General features: G+C 40.9%; 24 non-coding genes across 24 annotated transcripts; all 24 read left to right on the top strand.

Annotated features, from left to right (window-relative positions):
* The first annotated feature begins 58 nt into the window (after positions 1-58).
* Positions 59-131, top strand: TRNAR-CCU (transfer RNA arginine (anticodon CCU)). Its single transcript has one exon. It is a non-coding gene; the product is annotated as a tRNA-Arg (tRNA).
* A 448-nt stretch (positions 132-579) lies between these two features.
* On the top strand, positions 580-672 carry TRNAI-UAU (transfer RNA isoleucine (anticodon UAU)). Its single transcript is given in 2 exon segments — positions 580-617; positions 637-672. It is a non-coding gene; the product is annotated as a tRNA-Ile (tRNA).
* Positions 673-1,431: 759 nt separating this feature from the next.
* TRNAR-CCU (transfer RNA arginine (anticodon CCU)) lies at positions 1,432-1,504 on the top strand. The gene has a single exon. It is a non-coding gene; the product is annotated as a tRNA-Arg (tRNA).
* Positions 1,505-1,952: 448 nt separating this feature from the next.
* Positions 1,953-2,045, top strand: TRNAI-UAU (transfer RNA isoleucine (anticodon UAU)). Its single transcript is given in 2 exon segments — positions 1,953-1,990; positions 2,010-2,045. It is a non-coding gene; the product is annotated as a tRNA-Ile (tRNA).
* A 759-nt stretch (positions 2,046-2,804) lies between these two features.
* On the top strand, positions 2,805-2,877 carry TRNAR-CCU (transfer RNA arginine (anticodon CCU)). The gene has a single exon. It is a non-coding gene; the product is annotated as a tRNA-Arg (tRNA).
* A 448-nt stretch (positions 2,878-3,325) lies between these two features.
* Positions 3,326-3,418, top strand: TRNAI-UAU (transfer RNA isoleucine (anticodon UAU)). Its single transcript is given in 2 exon segments — positions 3,326-3,363; positions 3,383-3,418. It is a non-coding gene; the product is annotated as a tRNA-Ile (tRNA).
* A 759-nt stretch (positions 3,419-4,177) lies between these two features.
* Positions 4,178-4,250, top strand: TRNAR-CCU (transfer RNA arginine (anticodon CCU)). Its single transcript has one exon. It is a non-coding gene; the product is annotated as a tRNA-Arg (tRNA).
* Positions 4,251-4,698: 448 nt separating this feature from the next.
* On the top strand, positions 4,699-4,791 carry TRNAI-UAU (transfer RNA isoleucine (anticodon UAU)). The gene is given in 2 exon segments: positions 4,699-4,736; positions 4,756-4,791. It is a non-coding gene; the product is annotated as a tRNA-Ile (tRNA).
* A 759-nt stretch (positions 4,792-5,550) lies between these two features.
* On the top strand, positions 5,551-5,623 carry TRNAR-CCU (transfer RNA arginine (anticodon CCU)). Its single transcript has one exon. It is a non-coding gene; the product is annotated as a tRNA-Arg (tRNA).
* Positions 5,624-6,040: 417 nt separating this feature from the next.
* On the top strand, positions 6,041-6,133 carry TRNAI-UAU (transfer RNA isoleucine (anticodon UAU)). Its single transcript is given in 2 exon segments — positions 6,041-6,078; positions 6,098-6,133. It is a non-coding gene; the product is annotated as a tRNA-Ile (tRNA).
* Positions 6,134-6,900: 767 nt separating this feature from the next.
* Positions 6,901-6,973, top strand: TRNAR-CCU (transfer RNA arginine (anticodon CCU)). Its single transcript has one exon. It is a non-coding gene; the product is annotated as a tRNA-Arg (tRNA).
* Positions 6,974-7,390: 417 nt separating this feature from the next.
* TRNAI-UAU (transfer RNA isoleucine (anticodon UAU)) lies at positions 7,391-7,483 on the top strand. Its single transcript is given in 2 exon segments — positions 7,391-7,428; positions 7,448-7,483. It is a non-coding gene; the product is annotated as a tRNA-Ile (tRNA).
* A 767-nt stretch (positions 7,484-8,250) lies between these two features.
* TRNAR-CCU (transfer RNA arginine (anticodon CCU)) lies at positions 8,251-8,323 on the top strand. The gene has a single exon. It is a non-coding gene; the product is annotated as a tRNA-Arg (tRNA).
* A 417-nt stretch (positions 8,324-8,740) lies between these two features.
* TRNAI-UAU (transfer RNA isoleucine (anticodon UAU)) lies at positions 8,741-8,833 on the top strand. The gene is given in 2 exon segments: positions 8,741-8,778; positions 8,798-8,833. It is a non-coding gene; the product is annotated as a tRNA-Ile (tRNA).
* Positions 8,834-9,600: 767 nt separating this feature from the next.
* Positions 9,601-9,673, top strand: TRNAR-CCU (transfer RNA arginine (anticodon CCU)). Its single transcript has one exon. It is a non-coding gene; the product is annotated as a tRNA-Arg (tRNA).
* Positions 9,674-10,121: 448 nt separating this feature from the next.
* TRNAI-UAU (transfer RNA isoleucine (anticodon UAU)) lies at positions 10,122-10,214 on the top strand. The gene is given in 2 exon segments: positions 10,122-10,159; positions 10,179-10,214. It is a non-coding gene; the product is annotated as a tRNA-Ile (tRNA).
* Positions 10,215-10,981: 767 nt separating this feature from the next.
* On the top strand, positions 10,982-11,054 carry TRNAR-CCU (transfer RNA arginine (anticodon CCU)). The gene has a single exon. It is a non-coding gene; the product is annotated as a tRNA-Arg (tRNA).
* Positions 11,055-11,471: 417 nt separating this feature from the next.
* TRNAI-UAU (transfer RNA isoleucine (anticodon UAU)) lies at positions 11,472-11,564 on the top strand. Its single transcript is given in 2 exon segments — positions 11,472-11,509; positions 11,529-11,564. It is a non-coding gene; the product is annotated as a tRNA-Ile (tRNA).
* Positions 11,565-12,331: 767 nt separating this feature from the next.
* Positions 12,332-12,404, top strand: TRNAR-CCU (transfer RNA arginine (anticodon CCU)). The gene has a single exon. It is a non-coding gene; the product is annotated as a tRNA-Arg (tRNA).
* Positions 12,405-12,821: 417 nt separating this feature from the next.
* On the top strand, positions 12,822-12,914 carry TRNAI-UAU (transfer RNA isoleucine (anticodon UAU)). Its single transcript is given in 2 exon segments — positions 12,822-12,859; positions 12,879-12,914. It is a non-coding gene; the product is annotated as a tRNA-Ile (tRNA).
* Positions 12,915-13,680: 766 nt separating this feature from the next.
* On the top strand, positions 13,681-13,753 carry TRNAR-CCU (transfer RNA arginine (anticodon CCU)). Its single transcript has one exon. It is a non-coding gene; the product is annotated as a tRNA-Arg (tRNA).
* A 447-nt stretch (positions 13,754-14,200) lies between these two features.
* TRNAI-UAU (transfer RNA isoleucine (anticodon UAU)) lies at positions 14,201-14,293 on the top strand. Its single transcript is given in 2 exon segments — positions 14,201-14,238; positions 14,258-14,293. It is a non-coding gene; the product is annotated as a tRNA-Ile (tRNA).
* A 759-nt stretch (positions 14,294-15,052) lies between these two features.
* Positions 15,053-15,125, top strand: TRNAR-CCU (transfer RNA arginine (anticodon CCU)). The gene has a single exon. It is a non-coding gene; the product is annotated as a tRNA-Arg (tRNA).
* Positions 15,126-15,573: 448 nt separating this feature from the next.
* Positions 15,574-15,666, top strand: TRNAI-UAU (transfer RNA isoleucine (anticodon UAU)). The gene is given in 2 exon segments: positions 15,574-15,611; positions 15,631-15,666. It is a non-coding gene; the product is annotated as a tRNA-Ile (tRNA).
* Positions 15,667-16,005: the final 339 nt, after the last annotated feature.

Genomic DNA, 16,005 nt, shown 5'->3' with positions numbered 1-16,005 from the left:
ATACTAAGACAAGCTTCTGTTTTTTGTTTTTTAACAGTAAAAAGAAATTACACATCAAGCCCCAGTGGCCTAATGGATAAGGCACTGGCCTCCTAAGCCAGGGATTGTGGGTTCAAGTCCCATCTGGGGTGCACCAGCATGTCTAAGGTGGTTGATCTTGAGCATGGCACTCAAATTTAGCAGACCCCAAATGTACAGTTTTATTCACTGATGAGATGATGTGAGGTTTAATCATGGAGACAAGCAGTTGTGTGAGGTTTAATCATGGATACAAGCAGTTGTGTAAAACACAACAGGGTTATTCACTAAAGTGAAAATGATCAGGAATTCCAAGTGTATTTCAATTTAAAGGCCCAAGTGGAAAATTTTCTCCAAGTTACCTACGCCTTCGGTTCAGCTGCGTTGGCCTTGATTTTAAAATTCACTTTAAATTCTGGACAATTCTCACTTTAGTGAATATATCTGTACGATTATGAAATTGCCACATGAAACTTGCATTCAACTCATAAGAAGAGACTTGAGAACACTTTGACAGCGCAGGTTTGGGAGAAAACACAGCAGTAACAGAGCAAGCGACTTGCTCCAGTGGCGCAATCGGTTAGCGCGCGGTACTTATAAGGCAGTATCTGTTGAGCAATGCCGAGGTTGTGAGTTCAAGCCTCACCTGGAGCAGTTTTTGCATTTGCTTTTAATTGGTTTATCTGCAAGGTCCAGCACGGTGTCTCCAACCAGCTCTCAATGCCTCACCAGTCCTACAGGATGTAAAGGGATTCGATTTTGTCCCTCTGTTTGCCCTTGTTTTTATTTGCTCTTAAATTCATCTTACTATTTTTGTTAGGGATTGCCTTTTTTTTAGTAGAAGTGTTATCTTTGGCAATTTGTGTCCAAGGGGCGGAGCTTAAGCAAAGTTCCACTTTGGTTGCTAAGCGGATTTACTGACAATCCATCAGTGAAAAGAATCCAACTAAAGGACAAACTGCATACACCACGGACAGAGGAGAACAAAATAGCTGTGCCCAAATATTGAGAGTCGGCGCAAGGGAGAAAACATGATAAATATAGATCGAGGCAAGTGGTAAGGTGGATAGAAGAAGATACAAGGGGTATAAGGAAAAGAAAATTGAAAAGAAAAATGTGCATGTCGTACTTGTTTTGCCTTTGCAGCCCTCTTGTTCAATGGTTGGAACATTTCATTTTTATGACCTGAGTTTTCTTAAACTGTGCTGCCACCACGATGCGCATCTTTTTTCCGTTTACAAACAAACGAAAACTAAAGAGTTTCACTATCTTAAAGAACCTTGCCTATTGGCTGTGTGACACTGTAGGTGCAAGAGAAATTATATTGTTACAGACACTGAGCTTATTGTGTGTGGATACTAAGACAAGCTTCTGTTTTTTGTTTTTTAACAGTAAAAAGAAATTACACATCAAGCCCCAGTGGCCTAATGGATAAGGCACTGGCCTCCTAAGCCAGGGATTGTGGGTTCAAGTCCCATCTGGGGTGCACCAGCATGTCTAAGGTGGTTGATCTTGAGCATGGCACTCAAATTTAGCAGACCCCAAATGTACAGTTTTATTCACTGATGAGATGATGTGAGGTTTAATCATGGAGACAAGCAGTTGTGTGAGGTTTAATCATGGAGACAAGCAGTTGTGTAAAACCCAACAGGGTTATTCACTAAAGTGAAAATGATCAGGAATTCCAAGTGTATTTCAATTTAAAGGCCCAAGTGGAAAATTTTCTCCAAGTTACCTACGCCTTCGGTTCAGCTGCGTTGGCCTTGATTTTAAAATTCACTTTAAATTCTGGACAATTCTCACTTTAGTGAATATATCTGTACGATTATGAAATTGCCACATGAAACTTGCATTCAACTCATAAGAAGAGACTTGAGAACACTTTGACAGCGCAGGTTTGGGTGAAAACACAGCAGTAACAGAGCAAGCGACTTGCTCCAGTGGCGCAATCGGTTAGCGCGCGGTACTTATAAGGCAGTATCTGTTGAGCAATGCCGAGGTTGTGAGTTCAAGCCTCACCTGGAGCAGTTTTTGCATTTGCTTTTAATTGGTTTATCTGCAAGGTCCAGCACGGTGTCTCCAACCAGCTCTCAATGCCTCACCAGTCCTACAGGATGTAAAGGGATTCGATTTTGTCCCTCTGTTTGCCCTTGTTTTTATTTGCTCTTAAATTCATCTTACTATTTTTGTTAGGGATTGCCTTTTTTTTAGTAGAAGTGTTATCTTTGGCAATTTGTGTCCAAGGGGCGGAGCTTAAGCAAAGTTCCACTTTGGTTGCTAAGCGGATTTACTGACAATCCATCAGTGAAAAGAATCCAACTAAAGGACAAACTGCATACACCACGGACAGAGGAGAACAAAATAGCTGTGCCCAAATATTGAGAGTCGGCGCAAGGGAGAAAACATGATAAATATAGATCGAGGCAAGTGGTAAGGTGGATAGAAGAAGATACAAGGGGTATAAGGAAAAGAAAATTGAAAAGAAAAATGTGCATGTCGTACTTGTTTTGCCTTTGCAGCCCTCTTGTTCAATGGTTGGAACATTTCATTTTTATGACCTGAGTTTTCTTAAACTGTGCTGCCACCACGATGCGCATCTTTTTTCCGTTTACAAACAAACGAAAACTAAAGAGTTTCACTATCTTAAAGAACCTTGCCTATTGGCTGTGTGACACTGTAGGTGCAAGAGAAATGATATTGTTACAGACACTGAGCTTATTGTGTGTGGATACTAAGACAAGCTTCTGTTTTTTGTTTTTTAACAGTAAAAAGAAATTACACATCAAGCCCCAGTGGCCTAATGGATAAGGCACTGGCCTCCTAAGCCAGGGATTGTGGGTTCAAGTCCCATCTGGGGTGCACCAGCATGTCTAAGGTGGTTGATCTTGAGCATGGCACTCAAATTTAGCAGACCCCAAATGTACAGTTTTATTCACTGATGAGATGATGTGAGGTTTAATCATGGAGACAAGCAGTTGTGTGAGGTTTAATCATGGATACAAGCATTTGTGTAAAACCCAACAGGGTTATTCACTAAAGTGAAAATGATCAGGAATTCCAAGTGTATTTCAATTTAAAGGCCCAAGTGGAAAATTTTCTCCAAGTTACCTACGCCTTCGGTTCAGCTGCGTTGGCCTTGATTTTAAAATTCACTTTAAATTCTGGACAATTCTCACTTTAGTGAATATATCTGTACGATTATGAAATTGCCACATGAAACTTGCATTCAACTCATAAGAAGAGACTTGAGAACACTTTGACAGCGCAGGTTTGGGTGAAAACACAGCAGTAACAGAGCAAGCGACTTGCTCCAGTGGCGCAATCGGTTAGCGCGCGGTACTTATAAGGCAGTATCTGTTGAGCAATGCCGAGGTTGTGAGTTCAAGCCTCACCTGGAGCAGTTTTTGCATTTGCTTTTAATTGGTTTATCTGCAAGGTCCAGCACGGTGTCTCCAACCAGCTCTCAATGCCTCACCAGTCCTACAGGATGTAAAGGGATTCGATTTTGTCCCTCTGTTTGCCCTTGTTTTTATTTGCTCTTAAATTCATCTTACTATTTTTGTTAGGGATTGCCTTTTTTTTAGTAGAAGTGTTATCTTTGGCAATTTGTGTCCAAGGGGCGGAGCTTAAGCAAAGTTCCACTTTGGTTGCTAAGCGGATTTACTGACAATCCATCAGTGAAAAGAATCCAACTAAAGGACAAACTGCATACACCACGGACAGAGGAGAACAAAATAGCTGTGCCCAAATATTGAGAGTCGGCGCAAGGGAGAAAACATGATAAATATAGATCGAGGCAAGTGGTAAGGTGGATAGAAGAAGATACAAGGGGTATAAGGAAAAGAAAATTGAAAAGAAAAATGTGCATGTCGTACTTGTTTTGCCTTTGCAGCCCTCTTGTTCAATGGTTGGAACATTTCATTTTTATGACCTGAGTTTTCTTAAACTGTGCTGCCACCACGATGCACATCTTTTTTCCGTTTACAAACAAACGAAAACTAAAGAGTTTCACTATCTTAAAGAACCTTGCCTATTGGCTGTGTGACACTGTAGGTGCAAGAGAAATGATATTGTTACAGACACTGAGCTTATTGTGTGTGGATACTAAGACAAGCTTCTGTTTTTTGTTTTTTAACAGTAAAAAGAAATTACACATCAAGCCCCAGTGGCCTAATGGATAAGGCACTGGCCTCCTAAGCCAGGGATTGTGGGTTCAAGTCCCATCTGGGGTGCACCAGCATGTCTAAGGTGGTTGATCTTGAGCATGGCACTCAAATTTAGCAGACCCCAAATGTACAGTTTTATTCACTGATGAGATGATGTGAGGTTTAATCATGGAGACAAGCAGTTGTGTGAGGTTTAATCATGGAGACAAGCAGTTGTGTAAAACCCAACAGGGTTATTCACTAAAGTGAAAATGATCAGGAATTCCAAGTGTATTTCAATTTAAAGGCCCAAGTGGAAAATTTTCTCCAAGTTACCTACGCCTTCGGTTCAGCTGCGTTGGCCTTGATTTTAAAATTCACTTTAAATTCTGGACAATTCTCACTTTAGTGAATATATCTGTACGATTATGAAATTGCCACATGAAACTTGCATTCAACTCATAAGAAGAGACTTGAGAACACTTTGACAGCGCAGGTTTGGGTGAAAACACAGCAGTAACAGAGCAAGCGACTTGCTCCAGTGGCGCAATCGGTTAGCGCGCGGTACTTATAAGGCAGTATCTGTTGAGCAATGCCGAGGTTGTGAGTTCAAGCCTCACCTGGAGCAGTTTTTGCATTTGCTTTTAATTGGTTTATCTGCAAGGTCCAGCACGGTGTCTCCAACCAGCTCTCAATGCCTCACCAGTCCTACAGGATGTAAAGGGATTCGATTTTGTCCCTCTGTTTGCCCTTGTTTTTATTTGCTCTTAAATTCATCTTACTATTTTTGTTAGGGATTGCCTTTTTTTTAGTAGAAGTGTTATCTTTGGCAATTTGTGTCCAAGGGGCGGAGCTTAAGCAAAGTTCCACTTTGGTTGCTAAGCGGATTTACTGACAATCCATCAGTGAAAAGAATCCAACTAAAGGACAAACTGCATACACCACGGACAGAGGAGAACAAAATAGCTGTGCCCAAATATTGAGAGTCGGCGCAAGGGAGAAAACATGATAAATATAGATCGAGGCAAGTGGTAAGGTGGATAGAAGAAGATACAAGGGGTATAAGGAAAAGAAAATTGAAAAGAAAAATGTGCATGTCGTACTTGTTTTGCCTTTGCAGCCCTCTTGTTCAATGGTTGGAACATTTCATTTTTATGACCTGAGTTTTCTTAAACTGTGCTGCCACCACGATGCGCATCTTTTTTCCGTTTACAAACAAACGAAAACTAAAGAGTTTCACTATCTTAAAGAACCTTGCCTATTGGCTGTGTGACACTGTAGGTGCAAGAGAAATGATATTGTTACAGACACTGAGCTTATTGTGTGTGGATACTAAGACAAGCTTCTGTTTTTTGTTTTTTAACAGTAAAAAGAAATTACACATCAAGCCCCAGTGGCCTAATGGATAAGGCACTGGCCTCCTAAGCCAGGGATTGTGGGTTCAAGTCCCATCTGGGGTGCACCAGCATGTCTAAGGTGGTTGATCTTGAGCATGGCACTCAAATTTAGCAGACCCCAAATGTACAGTTTTATTCACTGATGAGATGATGTGAGGTTTAATAATGGAGACAAGCAGTTGTGTAAAACCCAAAAGGGTTATTCATTAAAGTGAAAATGATCAGGAATTCCAAGTGTATTTCAATTTAAAGGCCCAAGTGGAAAATTTTCTCCAAGTTACCTACGCCTTCGGTTCAGCTGCGTTGGCCTTGATTTTAAAATTCACTTTAAATTCTGGACAATTCTCACTTTAGTGAATATATCTGTACGATTATGAAATTGCCACATGAAACTTGCATTCAACTCATAAGAAGAGACTTGAGAACACTTTGACAGCGCAGGTTTGGGTGAAAACACAGCAGTAACAGAGCAAGCGACTTGCTCCAGTGGCGCAATCGGTTAGCGCGCGGTACTTATAAGGCAGTATCTGTTGAGCAATGCCGAGGTTGTGAGTTCAAGCCTCACCTGGAGCAGTTTTTGCATTTGCTTTTAATTGGTTTATCTGCAAGGTCCAGCACGGTGTCTCCAACCAGCTCTCAATGCCTCACCAGTCCTACAGGATGTAAAGGGATTCGATTTTGTCCCTCTGTTTGCCCTTGTTTTTATTTGCTCTTAAATTCATCTTACTATTTTTGTTAGGGATTGCCTTTTTTTTAGTAGAAGTGTTATCTTTGGCAATTTGTGTCCAAGGGGCGGAGCTTAAGCAAAGTTCCACTTTGGTTGCTAAGCGGATTTACTGACAATCCATCAGTGAAAAGAATCCAACTAAAGGACAAACTGCATACACCACGGACAGAGGAGAACAAAATAGCTGTGCCCAAATATTGAGAGTCGGCGCAAGGGAGAAAACATGATAAATATAGATCGAGGCAAGTGGTAAGGTGGATAGAAGAAGATACAAGGGGTATAAGGAAAAGAAAATTGAAAAGAAAAATGTGCATGTCGTACTTGTTTTGCCTTTGCAGCCCTCTTGTTCAATGGTTGGAACATTTCATTTTTATGACCTGAGTTTTCTTAAACTGTGCTGCCACCACGATGCGCATCTTTTTTCCGTTTACAAACAAACGAAAACTAAAGAGTTTCACTATCTTAAAGAACCTTGCCTATTGGCTGTGTGACACTGTAGGTGCAAGAGAAATGATATTGTTACAGACACTGAGCTTATTGTGTGTGGATACTAAGACAAGCTTCTGTTTTTTGTTTTTTGTTTTTTAACAGTAAAAGGAAATTTACACATCAAGCCCCAGTGGCCTAATGGATAAGGCACTGGCCTCCTAAGCCAGGGATTGTGGGTTCAAGTCCCATCTGGGGTGCACCAGCATGTCTAAGGTGGTTGATCTTGAGCATGGCACTCAAATTTAGCAGACCCCAAATGTACAGTTTTATTCACTGATGAGATGATGTGAGGTTTAATAATGGAGACAAGCAGTTGTGTAAAACCCAACAGGGTTATTCATTAAAGTGAAAATGATCAGGAATTCCAAGTGTATTTCAATTTAAAGGCCCAAGTGGAAAATTTTCTCCAAGTTACCTACGCCTTCGGTTCAGCTGCGTTGGCCTTGATTTTAAAATTCACTTTAAATTCTGGACAATTCTCACTTTAGTGAATATATCTGTACGATTATGAAATTGCCACATGAAACTTGCATTCAACTCATAAGAAGAGACTTGAGAACACTTTGACAGCGCAGGTTTGGGTGAAAACACAGCAGTAACAGAGCAAGCGACTTGCTCCAGTGGCGCAATCGGTTAGCGCGCGGTACTTATAAGGCAGTATCTGTTGAGCAATGCCGAGGTTGTGAGTTCAAGCCTCACCTGGAGCAGTTTTTGCATTTGCTTTTAATTGGTTTATCTGCAAGGTCCAGCACGGTGTCTCCAACCAGCTCTCAATGCCTCACCAGTCCTACAGGATGTAAAGGGATTCGATTTTGTCCCTCTGTTTGCCCTTGTTTTTATTTGCTCTTAAATTCATCTTACTATTTTTGTTAGGGATTGCCTTTTTTTTAGTAGAAGTGTTATCTTTGGCAATTTGTGTCCAAGGGGCGGAGCTTAAGCAAAGTTCCACTTTGGTTGCTAAGCGGATTTACTGACAATCCATCAGTGAAAAGAATCCAACTAAAGGACAAACTGCATACACCACGGACAGAGGAGAACAAAATAGCTGTGCCCAAATATTGAGAGTCGGCGCAAGGGAGAAAACATGATAAATATAGATCGAGGCAAGTGGTAAGGTGGATAGAAGAAGATACAAGGGGTATAAGGAAAAGAAAATTGAAAAGAAAAATGTGCATGTCGTACTTGTTTTGCCTTTGCAGCCCTCTTGTTCAATGGTTGGAACATTTCATTTTTATGACCTGAGTTTTCTTAAACTGTGCTGCCACCACGATGCGCATCTTTTTTCCGTTTACAAACAAACGAAAACTAAAGAGTTTCACTATCTTAAAGAACCTTGCCTATTGGCTGTGTGACACTGTAGGTGCAAGAGAAATGATATTGTTACAGACACTGAGCTTATTGTGTGTGGATACTAAGACAAGCTTCTGTTTTTTGTTTTTTGTTTTTTAACAGTAAAAAGAAATTTACACATCAAGCCCCAGTGGCCTAATGGATAAGGCACTGGCCTCCTAAGCCAGGGATTGTGGGTTCAAGTCCCATCTGGGGTGCACCAGCATGTCTAAGGTGGTTGATCTTGAGCATGGCACTCAAATTTAGCAGACCCCAAATGTACAGTTTTATTCACTGATGAGATGATGTGAGGTTTAATAATGGAGACAAGCAGTTGTGTAAAACCCAACAGGGTTATTCATTAAAGTGAAAATGATCAGGAATTCCAAGTGTATTTCAATTTAAAGGCCCAAGTGGAAAATTTTCTCCAAGTTACCTACGCCTTCGGTTCAGCTGCGTTGGCCTTGATTTTAAAATTCACTTTAAATTCTGGACAATTCTCACTTTAGTGAATATATCTGTACGATTATGAAATTGCCACATGAAACTTGCATTCAACTCATAAGAAGAGACTTGAGAACACTTTGACAGCGCAGGTTTGGGTGAAAACACAGCAGTAACAGAGCAAGCGACTTGCTCCAGTGGCGCAATCGGTTAGCGCGCGGTACTTATAAGGCAGTATCTGTTGAGCAATGCCGAGGTTGTGAGTTCAAGCCTCACCTGGAGCAGTTTTTGCATTTGCTTTTAATTGGTTTATCTGCAAGGTCCAGCACGGTGTCTCCAACCAGCTCTCAATGCCTCACCAGTCCTACAGGATGTAAAGGGATTCGATTTTGTCCCTCTGTTTGCCCTTTTTTTTATTTGCTCTTAAATTCATCTTACTATTTTTGTTAGGGATTGCCTTTTTTTTAGTAGAAGTGTTATCTTTGGCAATTTGTGTCCAAGGGGCGGAGCTTAAGCAAAGTTCCACTTTGGTTGCTAAGCGGATTTACTGACAATCCATCAGTGAAAAGAATCCAACTAAAGGACAAACTGCATACACCACGGACAGAGGAGAACAAAATAGCTGTGCCCAAATATTGAGAGTCGGCGCAAGGGAGAAAACATGATAAATATAGATCGAGGCAAGTGGTAAGGTGGATAGAAGAAGATACAAGGGGTATAAGGAAAAGAAAATTGAAAAGAAAAATGTGCATGTCGTACTTGTTTTGCCTTTGCAGCCCTCTTGTTCAATGGTTGGAACATTTCATTTTTATGACCTGAGTTTTCTTAAACTGTGCTGCCACCACGATGCGCATCTTTTTTCCGTTTACAAACAAACGAAAACTAAAGAGTTTCACTATCTTAAAGAACCTTGCCTATTGGCTGTGTGACACTGTAGGTGCAAGAGAAATGATATTGTTACAGACACTGAGCTTATTGTGTGTGGATACTAAGACAAGCTTCTGTTTTTTGTTTTTTGTTTTTTAACAGTAAAAGGAAATTTACACATCAAGCCCCAGTGGCCTAATGGATAAGGCACTGGCCTCCTAAGCCAGGGATTGTGGGTTCAAGTCCCATCTGGGGTGCACCAGCATGTCTAAGGTGGTTGATCTTGAGCATGGCACTCAAATTTAGCAGACCCCAAATGTACAGTTTTATTCACTGATGAGATGATGTGAGGTTTAATCATGGAGACAAGCAGTTGTGTGAGGTTTAATCATGGAGACAAGCAGTTGTGTAAAACCCAACAGGGTTATTCATTAAAGTGAAAATGATCAGGAATTCCAAGTGTATTTCAATTTAAAGGCCCAAGTGGAAAATTTTCTCCAAGTTACCTACGCCTTCGGTTCAGCTGCGTTGGCCTTGATTTTAAAATTCACTTTAAATTCTGGACAATTCTCACTTTAGTGAATATATCTGTACGATTATGAAATTGCCACATGAAACTTGCATTCAACTCATAAGAAGAGACTTGAGAACACTTTGACAGCGCAGGTTTGGGTGAAAACACAGCAGTAACAAAGCAAGCGACTTGCTCCAGTGGCGCAATCGGTTAGCGCGCGGTACTTATAAGGCAGTATCTGTTGAGCAATGCCGAGGTTGTGAGTTCAAGCCTCACCTGGAGCAGTTTTTGCATTTGCTTTTAATTGGTTTATCTGCAAGGTCCAGCACGGTGTCTCCAACCAGCTCTCAATGCCTCACCAGTCCTACAGGATGTAAAGGGATTCGATTTTGTCCCTCTGTTTGCCCTTGTTTTTATTTGCTCTTAAATTCATCTTACTATTTTTGTTAGGGATTGCCTTTTTTTTAGTAGAAGTGTTATCTTTGGCAATTTGTGTCCAAGGGGCGGAGCTTAAGCAAAGTTCCACTTTGGTTGCTAAGCGGATTTACTGACAATCCATCAGTGAAAAGAATCCAACTAAAGGACAAACTGCATACACCACGGACAGAGGAGAACAAAATAGCTGTGCCCAAATATTGAGAGTCGGCGCAAGGGAGAAAACATGATAAATATAGATCGAGGCAAGTGGTAAGGTGGATAGAAGAAGATACAAGGGGTATAAGGAAAAGAAAATTGAAAAGAAAAATGTGCATGTCGTACTTGTTTTGCCTTTGCAGCCCTCTTGTTCAATGGTTGGAACATTTCATTTTTATGACCTGAGTTTTCTTAAACTGTGCTGCCACCACGATGCGCATCTTTTTTCCGTTTACAAACAAACGAAAACTAAAGAGTTTCACTATCTTAAAGAACCTTGCCTATTGGCTGTGTGACACTGTAGGTGCAAGAGAAATTATATTGTTACAGACACTGAGCTTATTGTGTGTGGATACTAAGACAAGCTTCTGTTTTTTGTTTTTTGTTTTTTAACAGTAAAAATAAATTTACACATCAAGCCCCAGTGGCCTAATGGATAAGGCACTGGCCTCCTAAGCCAGGGATTGTGGGTTCAAGTCCCATCTGGGGTGCACCAGCATGTCTAAGGTGGTTGATCTTGAGCATGGCACTCAAATTTAGCAGACCCCAAATGTACAGTTTTATTCACTGATGAGATGATGTGAGGTTTAATCATGGAGACAAGCAGTTGTGTAAAACCCAACAGGGTTATTCATTAAAGTGAAAATGATCAGGAATTCCAAGTGTATTTCAATTTAAAGGCCCAAGTGGAAAATTTTCTCCAAGTTACCTACGCCTTCGGTTCAGCTGCGTTGGCCTTGATTTTAAAATTCACTTTAAATTCTGGACAATTCTCACTTTAGTGAATATATCTGTACGATTATGAAATTGCCACATGAAACTTGCATTCAACTCATAAGAAGAGACTTGAGAACACTTTGACAGCGCAGGTTTGGGTGAAAACACAGCAGTAACAGAGCAAGCGACTTGCTCCAGTGGCGCAATCGGTTAGCGCGCGGTACTTATAAGGCAGTATCTGTTGAGCAATGCCGAGGTTGTGAGTTCAAGCCTCACCTGGAGCAGTTTTTGCATTTGCTTTTAATTGGTTTATCTGCAAGGTCCAGCACGGTGTCTCCAACCAGCTCTCAATGCCTCACCAGTCCTACAGGATGTAAAGGGATTCGATTTTGTCCCTCTGTTTGCCCTTGTTTTTATTTGCTCTTAAATTCATCTTACTATTTTTGTTAGGGATTGCCTTTTTTTTAGTAGAAGTGTTATCTTTGGCAATTTGTGTCCAAGGGGCGGAGCTTAAGCAAAGTTCCACTTTGGTTGCTAAGCGGATTTACTGACAATCCATCAGTGAAAAGAATCCAACTAAAGGACAAACTGCATACACCACGGACAGAGGAGAACAAAATAGCTGTGCCCAAATATTGAGAGTCGGCGCAAGGGAGAAAACATGATAAATATAGATCGAGGCAAGTGGTAAGGTGGATAGAAGAAGATACAAGGGGTATAAGGAAAAGAAAATTGAAAAGAAAAATGTGCATGTCGTACTTGTTTTGCCTTTGCAGCCCTCTTGTTCAATGGTTGGAACATTTCATTTTTATGACCTGAGTTTTCTTAAACTGTGCTGCCACCACGATGCGCATCTTTTTTCCGTTTACAAACAAACGAAAACTAAAGAGTTTCACTATCTTAAAGAACCTTGCCTATTGTCTGTGTGACACTGTAGGTGCAAGAGAAATTATATTGTTACAGACACTGAGCTTATTGTGTGTGGATACTAAGACAAGCTTCTGTTTTTTGTTTTTTGTTTTTTAACAGTAAAAAGAAATTTACACATCAAGCCCCAGTGGCCTAATGGATAAGGCACTGGCCTCCTAAGCCAGGGATTGTGGGTTCAAGTCCCATCTGGGGTGCACCAGCATGTCTAAGGTGGCTGATCTTGAGCATGGCACTCAAATTTAGCAGACCCCAAATGTACAGTTTTATTCACTGATGAGATGATGTGAGGTTTAATCATGGAGACAAGCAGTTGTGTAAAACCCAACAGGGTTATTCATTAAAGTGAAAATGATCAGGAATTCCAAGTGTATTTCAATTTAAAGGCCCAAGTGGAAAATTTTCTCCAAGTTACCTACGCCTTCGGTTCAGCTGCGTTGGCCTTGATTTTAAAATTCACTTTAAATTCTGGACAATTCTCACTTTAGTGAATATATCTGTACGATTATGAAATTGCCACATGAAACTTGCATTCAACTCATAAGAAGAGACTTGAGAACACTTTGACAGCGCAGGTTTGGGTGAAAACACAGCAGTAACAGAGCAAGCGACTTGCTCCAGTGGCGCAATCGGTTAGCGCGCGGTACTTATAAGGCAGTATCTGTTGAGCAATGCCGAGGTTGTGAGTTCAAGCCTCACCTGGAGCAGTTTTTGCATTTGCTTTTAATTGGTTTATCTGCAAGGTCCAGCACGGTGTCTCCAACCAGCTCTCAATGCCTCACCAGTCCTACAGGATGTAAAGGGATTCGATTTTGTCCCTCTGTTTGCCCTTGTTTTTATTTGCTCTTAAATTCATCTTACTATTTTTGTTAGGGATTGCCTTTTTTTTAGTAGAAGTGTTATCTTTGGCAATTTGTGTCCAAGGGGCGGAGCTTAAGCAAAGTTCCACTTTGGTTGCTAAGCGGATTTACTGACAATCCATCAGTGAAAAGAATCCAACTAAAGGACAAACTGCATACACCACGGACAGAGGAGAACAAAATAGCTGTGCCCAAATATTGAGAGTCGGCGCAAGGGAGAAAACATGATAAATATAGATCGAGGCAAGTGGTAAGGTGGATAGAAGAAGATACAAGGGGTATAAGGAAAAGAAAATTGAAAAGAAAAATGTGCATGTCGTACTTGTTTTGCCTTTGCAGCCCTCTTGTTCAATGGTTGGAACATTCCATTTTTATGACCTGAGTTTTCTTAAACTGTGCTGCCACCACGATGCGCATCTTTTTTCCGTTTACAAACAAACGAAAACTAAAGAGTTTCACTATCTTAAAGAACCTTGCCTATTGGCTGTGTGACACTGTAGGTGCAAGAGAAATAATATTGTTACAGACACTGAGCTTATTGTGTGTGAATACTAAGACAAGCTTCTTTTTTTTTTGTTTGTTTTTTAACAGTTAAAATAAATTTACACATCAAGCCCCAGTGGCCTAATGGATAAGGCACTGGCCTCCTAAGCCAGGGATTGTGGGTTCAAGTCCCATCTGGGGTGCACCTGCATGTCTAAGGTGGTTGATCTTGAGCATGGCACTCAAATTTAGCAGACCCCAAATGTACAGTTTTATTCACTGATGAGATGATGTGAGGTTTAATCATGGAGACAAGCAGTTGTGTGAGGTTTAATCATGGATACAAGCAGTTGTGTAAACCCAACAGGGTTATTCACTAAAGTGAAAATGATCAGGAATTCCAATTGTATTTCAATTTAAAGGCCCAAGTGGAAAATTTTCTCCAAGTTACCTACGCCTTCGGTTCAGCTGCGTTGGCCTTGATTTTAAAATTCACTTTAAATTCTGGACAATTCTCACTTTAGTGAATATATCTGTACGATTATGAAATTGCCACATGAAACTTGCATTCAACTCATCAGAAGAGACTTGAGAACACTTTGACAGCGCAGGTTTGGGTGAAAACACAGCAGTAGCAGAGCAAGCGACTTGCTCCAGTGGCGCAATCGGTTAGCGCGCGGTACTTATAAGGCAGTATCTGTTGAGCAATGCCGAGGTTGTGAGTTCAAGCCTCACCTGGAGCAGTTTTTGCATTTGCTTTTAATTGGTTTATCTGCAAGGTCCAGCACGGTGTCTCCAACCAGCTCTCAATGCCTCACCAGTCCTACAGGATGTAAAGGGATTCGATTTTGTCCCTCTGTTTGCCCTTGTTTTTATTTGCTCTTAAATTCATCTTACTATTTTTGTTAGGGATTGCTTTTTTTTTAGTAGAAGTGTTATCTTTGGCAATTTGTGTCCAAGGGGCGGAGCTTAAGCAAAGTTCCACTTTGGTTGCTAAGCGGATTTACTGACAATCCATCAGTGAAAAGAATCCAACTAAAGGACAAACTGCATACACCACGGACAGAGGAGAACAAAATAGCTGTGCCCAAATATTGAGAGTCGGCGCAAGGGAGAAAACATGATAAATATAGATCGAGGCAAGTGGTAAGGTGGATAGAAGAAGATACAAGGGGTATAAGGAAAAGAAAATTGAAAAGAAAAATGTGCATGTCGTACTTGTTTTGCCTTTGCAGCCCTCTTGTTCAATGGTTGGAACATTTCATTTTTATGACCTGAGTTTTCTTAAACTGTGCTGCCACCACGATGCGCATCTTTTTTCCGTTTACAAACAAACGAAAACTAAAGAGTTTCACTATCTTAAAGAACCTTGCCTATTGGCTGTGTGACACTGTAGGTGCAAGAGAAATGATATTGTTACAGACACTGAGCTTATTGTGTGTGGATACTAAGACAAGCTTCTGTTTTTTGTTTTTTAACAGTAAAAAGAAATTACACATCAAGCCCCAGTGGCTTAATGGATAAGGCACTGGCCTCCTAAGCCAGGGATTGTGGGTTCAAGTCCCATCTGGGGTGCACCAGCATGTCTAAGGTGGTTGATCTTGAGCATGGCACTCAAATTTAGCAGACCCCAAATGTACAGTTTTATTCACTGATGAGATGATGTGAGGTTTAATCATGGAGACAAGCAGTTGTGTGAGGTTTAATCATGGATACAAGCAGTTGTGTAAAACCCAACAGGGTTATTCACTAAAGTGAAAATGATCAGGAATTCCAAGTGTATTTCAATTTAAAGGCCCAAGTGGAAAATTTTCTCCAAGTTACCTACGCCTTCGGTTCAGCTGCGTTGGCCTTGATTTTAAAATTCACTTTAAATTCTGGACAATTCTCACTTTAGTGAATATATCTGTACGATTATGAAATTGCCACATGAAACTTGCATTCAACTCATAAGAAGAGACTTGAGAACACTTTGACAGCGCAGGTTTGGGAGAAAACACAGCAGTAACAGAGCAAGCGACTTGCTCCAGTGGCGCAATCGGTTAGCGCGCGGTACTTATAAGGCAGTATCTGTTGAGCAATGCCGAGGTTGTGAGTTCAAGCCTCACCTGGAGCAGTTTTTGCATTTGCTTTTAATTGGTTTATCTGCAAGGTCCAGCACGGTGTCTCCAACCAACTCTCAATGCCTCACCAGTCCTACAGGATGTAAATTGATTCGATTTTGTCCCTCTGTTTGCCCTTGTTTTTATTTGCTCTTAAATTCATCTTACTATTTTTGTTAGGGATTGCCTTTTTTTTAGTAGAAGTGTTATCTTTGGCAATTTGTGTCCAAGGGGCGGAGCTTAAGCAAAGTTCCACTTTGGTTGCTAAGCGGATTTACTGACAATCCATCAGTGAAAAGAATCCAACTAAAGGACAAACTGCATACACCACGGACAGAGGAGAACAAAATAGC

Source organism: Pelobates fuscus, chromosome 6 (genome assembly GCF_036172605.1).
Source record: "Pelobates fuscus isolate aPelFus1 chromosome 6, aPelFus1.pri, whole genome shotgun sequence".
Lineage (NCBI taxonomy): Eukaryota > Metazoa > Chordata > Amphibia > Anura > Pelobatidae > Pelobates > Pelobates fuscus.
The sequence above is the reverse complement of the archived record's forward strand: the minus strand, read 5'-3'. Positions and strand labels throughout refer to the sequence as shown.